Raw genomic sequence first — 10,154 nt, 5'->3', positions numbered from 1 at the left:
CCACCATATTTTGCAAATAAATTCTTTAAAAATCAGACAATATGATTTTCTGGACTTTTTTTTCTCCTTTTGTCTCTCATAGTTGAGGTATATCTATGATAAAAATTACAGGCCTCTCTCACCTTTTTAAGTGGGAGAACTTGCACAATTGGTGGCTGACTAAATACTTTTTTGCCCCACTGTATATAGTGCTTTTCCAATCATTTTGACCATTCAAAGTGCTTTACAGTAGAATCACATTCATCCATTCGCACTCATGAACGCACGCACATTTATACACCGATACACAGATCGGTAGGCAATAAAACAAGGCAATTAAGTGCCCAAGGGCACATCGACATGAGGCAGGAGGAAGCTGGAATCAAACCAACAACCTTCCGATCGCAAGACGACTACTTGTGGACTGTGGGTTGACACAGCTACAGTTACCCCACACACTCAGACACCCCAGGAGGAGCTGGCATTGAGAAAAAACAAAAAAAACAAAAAACAAAATAAAAAGAAACCAATTCATGATTCTTACCAGAAAAATTAACAAGGAACAATGTGTGGAACCATGAAAGATGAGATTTATGATGAACATGAAATGAGTTTACTCAAGTTGTTTGTAGGTGCTGACGCCAGAGAGAGGTAAGTGGAAGATTATTGTTCTGTCCTTGTGTGTTGTCGGTGATTGCATAAGATTCTTGAGCCAGGAGGAGAGTTGGGAAAATGCCAGGAAGCGGGGATCGTGGGAGGACGGACAGGTTTAGCACTCAGAAAGATGATTATGGTTAGTTAAAGCTGGCAGACATGGAGACAGTTTCCAGTGTCTATGGCTGAAATGAGGTCTTGAATCCAGACTAGCTCAGATGGAGACGAAATGAGTATAAAAAACCCAAGGACAAGGTCAAAAGGTTCTAAGAAGCAAGGACGTGAAGTACTCAGAGGGCTTGGTTTACCAAGTATCAATCAATCAAGCAATCAATCAATCAATCAATCAATCAATCAATCAATCAATCAATCAATCAATCAATCCATGTTCTTCCGCTTCATCCGGGCAGCAGCTTCAGAAGGGAGGCCCAGACTTCCCTCTCCCCAGTCACTTCTTCCAGCTCCTCCGGGGGAATCCGAAGGCGTTCTCAGGCCAGCCGAGGAACATAGTCCCTCCAGCGTGTCCTGGGTCAGAAAATGTATGGGGGACACCTTGTTTTTGTGTTAATTGAACCAAAATACTCCGAACTGCGCAGCAAGAGTAAGGCGATGAAAGTTAAGCTAGCATGACTAACCTACTCTCCACTTTCTTTAATATATTTTTTAATTAAAGCTTTTTACTGACCTGTGAAATATGATCCCTTTGGACTTTGTTATCTTGCCATCGCAGTGTTGACAATTAATCTAAAAACTTCTCAGATTCTTTGCTTGATTGTGCAATTTTCTCGACCACCAATATTTCTGACTCGATGCAAAGCAACAGAACACGTGGCGCACAGTAAGTCATGTAATGTCCAGTCCACACTGAGCGGACTTGTCATGTACATTTTACAAAGGAATTTTAAAAAGCATTAACTGGCTGTTAATGCTTTGAATACAACGTGTGTGCCGATCGATCGGCCACCGATCACAATCGGCCGATTTCCGTGAAAAAGTGTATGATCAGTGATCGCCGATCACTGTCTCTTGTTGCCGATCACCAAAACTGATCATTTGTATGTCACGTCTTCGCAGCCTACGCGTGCAGCTGATCTCCTTTTTTCTTCACACTGCGCAACTGCGCTGCAACAAATTCTGTCGTGTGGAACTATAACGCTCTGAGAGTGAATGGGGACGTTTGTCGCACATCAAAATGCATCAACACAACGAATCTAATATGTCATTTAAAAACCAAACACTTGACGGAGTATGGCTGCATCGAGGCTCAATGAAAGAACAAAGGACATCCGGAGTGGCTAGACAGCAGCTAAAGCAGCGCACAACTACCAACACTCACCTGGATTAGCATCACGGTCAGAAAGCTAAACAAATAAACCGAAAAATAATTCAAGTCACTGGTTCTGCTCTCGCTGTTGGACCGCCGCTACACGCTACTGGTAGTAAAATCTCATAGACGGACCGCCGCTCAACCTCCACCCAGCAGTGAACTCTCACACCGAACAGCTGCTTAAAGCTGCAGCAGGGAACTTAAAACGATTTTAGATATGTATTAAAACGTTCGCTGTCCTAACAACTAAAGTTATTATTTATTATTTTCAGATAATCTCTGAAAATAATCTATGTCCTCTGCCTCCTCATGTGTTCTGCAGAATTACTCAGCTCGGTCAAAACTAGCCAATCAGAACCAGCATTAATTAATTAACCCTCTATGGCATGACTTTTTGTTTTTTTGGGGAAAAAATATTTTCCTGCATTCTTTGGAAGCTTGTTGGTCCCTAATTACATATCAATTATAAAATCAGACCCTGACACCTCCCAGAACCGGATTTGGGTTTGTTGCCTCAGGGCAACATTGCACAACAAGGGGTCTAAAACGCCAAGTTTTTTTCAGTGATTATGAGAAATGAAATACAAATCAAGGAAAAACAATATTAATAAAAAAAACTTTTTTTTGACAAAAATAAATCAGACATGGTTCCAACTCACCAAATATAAAATAAACAACTAACTTTCATTAATGAATGGTACATTTGCACAAATTACTAAAACGAGCATTTGTGTGTTTGTACATGTGTAGGTTTGGCAGAGTTAGAATCACTAAGGATGTTGAAATCAGTCTTTTTCCCTATTATATGTTAAACATCAGAAAGGAATTGCTTGCTGATGTGAAAAAAAGTGTGTATCACATTTTTGGCACTTGATTATTGGCGAACCTGGGAATCACCATCGGTTTATCTGATTATCTATGGGTTGTAGCGACCAGATTCTCATCAGTGACAGGACTTAGGGCTGCAGGTTCTTTTTATAAGAGTTTGTAGTTCTGATTTTTTGTTAGAATTTGAGCCAAGCAAAGGGCAACATTTCCATCAGCTCCCATATCTGGTAGATTTGGTGGTGGTGCGGCTCGCCCTGTGTAGGTTGTAAGGAACACCATCTGCTCCAGTCATGCAAAGTTCCCTCCAGACCCATATTTTTGGGTTTGGCAGGTATTGCTTCAGTCTTTGCCTGCCTTTGCCTGCCTTGGAAGTACATTAGTTCATTGATGACCAGCTTATCACTCTTTGGGACTGAAGTCAGTTTTGAGGATAAACAAACAATGAAATACAGTGGATCCTCATGTTTTCATTGGGAATGACCCCAGCTTATGAACCATGCACCTTTTGTCCATGAAACGATCTTGCATCCATCTCCTGTTGCTGTTAGTCAATAATAAAGTAAAAAAAATGGCTGTGATAATTATTTTGTAATCAATTGAATATCATCACATTAGAATAATATGGTCTGAGCAAAAGGGCCCTAAATGCGCAATGTTGCCCTGAGGCAACAAACAAAAACACACAGTTTTAGCATATAAATTATAAAAAAAATTGTCTTGAAATCATCTATAATGCTTCTTTACATACTCACAGATATGAAAATATTTTTAGTTAGAGTGACCCAAATTTAAACATGAAGAAAAGTGACTTGGCATTATTTGATATAGGCAGTGTTGTGAGATTTATTTGACTAATCATTTATGGAACTGAGAACCTTACTGCTAAATATTATTTTACAGATTGCAGGTTTTTCAGTTGTCATTTTGACTGAATAACTGCTGTATTTTGCCTGCAAGTATTTTGAATGTCTTTTGTCTAAATTAGGTGAATTTATCGTCAGATCATTTTTTAATTTTGCCAGATCAAATAGTATCATTCATACTACGATATAAATGATACTAAAATATATTGCTTAATTCAAGGGCGTAGGTTCGGTCTAAGTTTTAGGCATGTTTTCTGGACAGTTTTTAATTTCATGTTTGCGCTGCACTCTTCTAATTTGTCTGGGTTTTACCTTGATCTCAGTTATGCTGTTTTGCAGACACATTTACAGAACAGCAGTACTTGCAAGTGTGATTTAGTTGAACAATCTTCCACTTATTTTCATTCAGTGCCCTAGTGATAAAATACTTTAGTTTATTTCAAACATACTTACATTTGTGTAAATACATTTTAAGTATACTATTAAGCATACTACCTATAAATATATATGAAGTATATTAAAAGTATGCATGTACCAATTTTGACATTGTAACTTTAAACACACTTAAATATAACTGTACCAAAATACACTTTTAAGAAATATATTAAATAAAAGAGTACTTTAATTGAACACATTAAGTATTTGTTCAGGTGTACCAATGAAACAATATGCTTTTAAGTATATTTTGTGTATATTTTAAAATATATGAACTAAATAGAATTTTTAAAAATTCACTTAATGGTTACTTTAAAAGAAAACTATTAAATATACTGAAATATATTTAATAGTTTAAAAATATTTAATCTATTAAATATATTTACATAATTTATGTAAATGTAATTACATAAATTACATTTGTCTGAGTGTATATTTTAGGCTAATGAAGTATGCCTTTTTAGGTGGCTTATTAATAATATTTTACTATTTTTGTTAAAATGGCAAATAAAAAAACAATCCTTATAGTAGAACTCAATGTAATCTGGTTTAACAAAGTAAATAATGTGTTCATGCCTCAAAACATCAAACGTTGACAGTTTAGTGATGGAGGTTCTACAACAGAAACAATACTTGTTCTTAACACTAAATGTAGCAGGTATCTTCAGTTTTACATCTCTCCGAATGAGATCTGTTATTTTCAGTTTTTTTCACTAAAACACGGAAGCAGTCTTTATCCAATCCATTTTCAGATGTATGATGTAAGCTCTATTAGTGAACGGCATTAACTCCAGCTCACACTCCAGACGAGATGGTGGTAGTAATGCACACCTTCAGGGTTTTTTTTTAAAAGCACCATTAAAAAGAAGAGCAGTCACAAAGTTGGTGAAGATAAGAGATGTTGTTCAAATTCGCCATTTTTACTCGCATAACATTGCCTTAAAAGTACAGAGGGTCTTGATAATAGTAGTTTTGATAAATTCAACCTGGTGACGTCCTAGTCTGAGTTAGATGAAAACACAACAGGACAACAACCAATGGAAATGAAATGTGGGTCATGAAAGGAGTCTGAAGGGAGGAAGGCTGCTAACGTGTTGCTAGCTTGTGGCAAGTTTGCTTCAAAATGCTAAATATCTTCGTTTACTTATAAACAATGCAGTACATATATAAACAAACTTAAGTTGGTTTCAGAAATAGTTATTTTATCAATTTTATTGTGATTTTTATGATTATTATAACAATCATTCAACTTTATGTCGTAACTGCATGGAGACTCTGTTGTGACTTAATATCATGTTCTTCATAAACTTAACCTGGTTTTAATTAAGCTCAGTATGCCAGAGACTTTGATATTGTGAGGTTGTTGTTATAACTCGTTCATCATTGTTTTTATCTTCAACATATTTTTGCAGTCTAAGCAAATTAAGATGAAAAAGAAAGCCAGGGATCAGGTATTAGAAAACCCAAAGACTTTTCTGTCTCAGAAGTAGTTCTGACTCCACCAGATCACCAATCCAGTTCTGAGGATGAACCTCCACACTGTCCTCTTAATGAAAGGCTTTTTTCTTTTTCTTTCTTTTTTTTTTTTTTTTTTTACACTGAGCAGCTGGCCACGTTTTTAATAACAGCAAAAACTGGTGTTTCCAACACTGTGTTTATTCCAACTTTATTTATTGGGGCCTGCTATGCAGTGCATGCCAGGAACCTACTGTTCTACACCCAACAAGCTATTTATTTTTCTCCCATCATCTTTAATGTGACCCGTACCGCTGTGTATGGAGTGAAAATTGTCTCAAAATATCTGTGCGCGTGTAAAAAGATTTGTGCANGCACAGGAGACTCAGTGGTCTGAAAAAGGACCACTGGGTGGCGGAATGATTCGCTGGCCGGAAAAATAGCCAGGCAAACCCAGAAGCAAGACGGAACGTCCCGGTGGTCTGTCCTCTGAAGTAAGTAGGAGCTAAACCTGCAGGCTTTGCTCTCCGATTATAATGAGACATGGAGTAATTATAAATGATTTCAGATTACGTTTTATATGTCTGGTATTTTGATACTCTGCCCTCCTCATATGTTTCTGTTAGCAGGAGCTAACAGAAACATATGAGGTTTATGTGAGCTATACTTTCGTTAGCTGTTGGGAGCTAAGCGTGGATTTTTATTCTCTCACTCAGCACAGTTTGAGTCTTTAATCCATAAAAATTATCTGTGTGGTTCTTACAGTATCCGTTTTGCCCAAAAGGTTCCAATCAGATTCCTAAGTCATGTTGCTGACTGATATTTATATAGTTTGTGAGACATTCTGATTTGCCTTTTACTTTATTCACTAAGTGAATAAAATTTAATGAAATAAATTGCCTTTCGATTCTAGTTTATTGAGTTTCTATGTGTGTAAATAACATTTTATATTCATCTTTACACAGGACGAAACAGCTGACTGATGGATTGGATCTGGTGTTATTTCACTTTCTGGAGCATCAGGATCTTTCAGATGTCATCTACCTTCTGATCCGATGGAGCTGCTGCAGGAACCCACTGATCCTCTAACAGGATCCTCAGATCCAGGCATCGATGTTTGGTGTCCTGCAACATTTAGATACTTCCTGGTCCAACACAGCTGAATTAAATGGCTGCTTAGGACAGTCAAGTTCTCCAGAGTCGTGCTAATGACTTCTGACCTCATGATTTGACTCAGGTGTGTTAAAGAAGAGACATCTAAAGACTGGAGGACACCGACCCTTATGAACTGGAGTTAAAGCCCTGCTGTACAATTGTCATTCAATCGTAATCACATTTACTTGCATACAGTGGAAACTTTACCTGCGTTGACGTAGATGAGTATTAGTGTTTTTACTTCAAAACCATTTTGGTTTCCATTTGTTGAAAGTAAATTGCAAACATTTAGCCATAGTTTGACCACTGCTTTATGACAAAAACAAAGTTTGATGTCACAAATATATGATTTTAATAGAAGCATTATTCAATTTGTACTGTAGAAAGAAGATGACAAAAGTGTTTCCTGAATTAACTTTAATGTTCATTTCACTGCACACAAAGTACAGATTAAATATTTAAGATTGCAACAAATCTGTTCAATCTTTAACAAAATAGGTTCAGGTTAACATGGATGGATTCACAGCTACCTAAAGTTAACAATGAAATGTCTTAAAAGTTACATGGATGTTCAAATATTTACTATAATAAATTAAAGGAAAACACCATAAAGCTGTGTATTCAAAGACCAAGGTCAGGCTGTACAGATTGAGGAGACACCATAACATCTACCAACAGAGCAGGTTAACTACTGTAGTTGTTTGAAAGGCATCTTGGTTCAGTTGACGGCTCAGTTTGAAGCTTCAAGTTTTGGTGTTGAACCTCCCAGAATCTCAGCTGCTGCAGATTGGCTGAAGATGCAGAGAAAAGTACAAACAGACAGTGTTAGAAAAATAGGTCTGTCACCATGAAAAATTTTACTGTATGATAAATTGTTCCAAAGTTCTCAACAAATGGTAATATAGTTCTTTTGAGGCCATTTTTAAGTTATATAATGGTAATGATTAAATAATAATGTAACACATTCTCAAATTATAATGAACATTTAACACTGGAACTGGAAGACATTTTTAATATCCAGAATAAATAAAACTAATGAATTTTGAAGTATTTTTAAACAACATTTCTTTTCTATATAAGATCTAATCGAGATCAAAGTACCAAACTGAAGACTTTTATTATCCAGTTTTTGGTAGAGAGAAAAAAAAGAGAAACAATAAATCAGGCAAATGATTGATTTTGTTTTAATTTATCATCTGATTAATTGATTATTCTGACAGGCCTATGTGTGAACATTAGACTAAATCCTTAAGTATATTGAAAAGTCAACATAAATGAAGTACCTTTCAGTTTGTTCTGGTGAGTAAAGTCTAGCTGCAGATGATGTTCCTGCAGGTCTAGCTCTACCTTCATTACTGCTGAAGCAACAAAATACGGTTTCAGTGATAATGACCAACATCCATAACTGCCATAATCTCCTGAAGATGCTTGCCGACTTCGGCATCATAAAACTAGATCAATCTGGGTTAAAGTTAAGACTGAAGACAGACGATCAAACTGTGCTGAGTGAGAGAATAAAAATCCACGCTTAGCTCGAAACAGCTAACATAGCATAGCTGACATAAACTTTAGCTCCAGCTAACAGAAACATATGAGGAGGGCTGAGTATCAATATACCAGACATATAANACAATAAAACATGAAAGTGAGGATCAACGACAGAACATTTCAGTTCACTGCACCTTACAGAATCCTACAAAAAAGAACAATAGAGCCATTAAACAGAGATAGCATTTGTATTTAAAGAGAACAGAAAAATGGCAAATAAAAAAATAATACTTACAATTTCAAGATGTTGTGGACTCGCCATGTATGTGACATCAAAAGAACTGATGACCGGATGCTTGGGGTGGAAAAGCATTTCTGGGTGTCTTCTTTGCCTGGTTATGTTAAAAGTAGAAAAAAATTGTCAGCAATGTCATAGAATCAGTTGATGCTGGCATTAACTATGAAGCTGTTTTAAGTGTGGACTGAAGGAGACAAACTACCTTAAAATCTTTCCTTCCATGATCTGAACACACTGATCCTTGCAGGGTGGTGAGGGTGGCTGGTGGTGCCCATCTCCAGCAGCCATCAGATGAGAGGCAGGGCTCACCATGGACAAGTCACTTACAGGGCACTGAAAGTCAATAACGAATAAAAAAAGAAAGATAAATGTTAAATTAACAAGAAGAGAAAAATTATTTCCAGTTACCTTTAAATCAAATCATGTTTATTAAGCACTTAGTGTTGGGAACAGCAGTTTTTGTTGTTGAAAATGTAGCTAGCTCCTCATTGAAAAAACAAACTTACATCATTAAGACGATGTGGAGGTTCATCCTCAGAGCTGGTTGGTGATCTGGTGGAGTCAGAGCTTCTTCTGAGAGAGAAAGTCGTTAGATTTCTAACACCCTATTTCCTGAAAGCACCTATTGTAAAAGGCCATTTTCAATAGATCGGAAACAATTGAGCCGTTTTTCCCCAAACGCGGAAGCTGAGGTGCAAAGTGACACTCCAGTCCTATCTAATAAGTAAAGAGTCGAGCAGATGAATCATACTGTTCCTGAATGTCACATCACTATATTGCAGACTTTTGGACACAGCGTTGTCCCATATATGCGACAAGTCAGTCAACATCTCCGCACAATAATTCAGCGCAGTGAGTGACAACTTTTTCATCACAATGCTTATGTGTCTCTGTACAGCTAGCTTTGCTAACATCACGTTAACGGAGCTTACCTTCTTTGAGCTACTTTTCTAAGTGACGAAAAAAGTAAGTCGTTGTCCCCACCGTCTGTGAAAGCGAAGCGCTGTTGAGTTAGCTGTGGCCATCGGATTTCTTATGATTTATGTAGCGCTATTATATTACTGACGATTAAACAGCTTATGTTGCTGACAGGAAACCACTGTGCCTGTCTCAGAGTGCCGCGTGCGAGTGAAAGGTAGGGAGGGGGAGGGGAGAGAAACAGAAACACGCATTTGGCAAGTCACGTTATTGCTTGGATTTTAATTCAATCACAACAATAGTACACTCAAAATATACTAATCAAGCATGTTTATATTACATAAAAAGTGATATACTTAAAATATACCAACTATAATTTTCGTTGTTCTACAAAGTATGTGACAGTACACTTAGTACACTTTAAATTGTGCTTTAATACAATTTAAATACCATTAAAATACACTAGGCACAAAATTAGTTGTCCCAAAATAGCACATTTTAAGTTAACTAATCCTAAGCGAACTTGAAGTATACTCATGATCAGATTCCGTAAATCTAAAAAAAAAATAAAATTCTCTAACGTTGACTTAGATTATCTGACACAAGGGCCTATATTAGAAATGAAACAATATAACGCATTATAAAACTTGATAACACTTTATTTGAATAAGACAAAGTTGGCTAATGAAGACATGCTACGAGTGTGGAGGATGATAATAAGGACCAGCCACCAGAGAAAGAAGTTCCTATTTGA

This window comes from Poecilia formosa, unplaced genomic scaffold (genome assembly GCF_000485575.1).
Source record: "Poecilia formosa unplaced genomic scaffold, Poecilia_formosa-5.1.2 Scaffold819, whole genome shotgun sequence".
Lineage (NCBI taxonomy): Eukaryota > Metazoa > Chordata > Actinopteri > Cyprinodontiformes > Poeciliidae > Poecilia > Poecilia formosa.
This window is presented reverse-complemented; position numbering follows the sequence as displayed.